Genomic DNA, 352 nt, shown 5'->3' with positions numbered 1-352 from the left:
AGGATGATCACTAGCAAAAATATAAATAAATAAATAAAGAAAATAAAGAAAGAAAGACAGGAAGGAAGGAAGGAAGGAAGGAAGGAAGGAAAGATGTCCTCTCTGTAGGTTTGTTTTATGTAATATGTAGCATGTTCTCTGTAGTATGTTCTCCATCGTGGAAAACGTTCCGTAACATTCCGCTCCCAGTTATGAAATATTACCATAAATACATTATACTTTATTAAATATTCAACTCCATTACATATACGTATTGAATACTTTCACCCTGTTTATGATAACACAATCTATTGTGCATGTATGTATGTATATATATATATATATATATATATATATATATATATATATATAT

Source organism: Octopus bimaculoides, chromosome 10 (genome assembly GCF_001194135.2).
Source record: "Octopus bimaculoides isolate UCB-OBI-ISO-001 chromosome 10, ASM119413v2, whole genome shotgun sequence".
In the NCBI taxonomy this organism is placed as follows: Eukaryota; Metazoa; Mollusca; class Cephalopoda; order Octopoda; family Octopodidae; genus Octopus; species Octopus bimaculoides.
The sequence above is the reverse complement of the archived record's forward strand: the minus strand, read 5'-3'. Positions refer to the sequence as shown.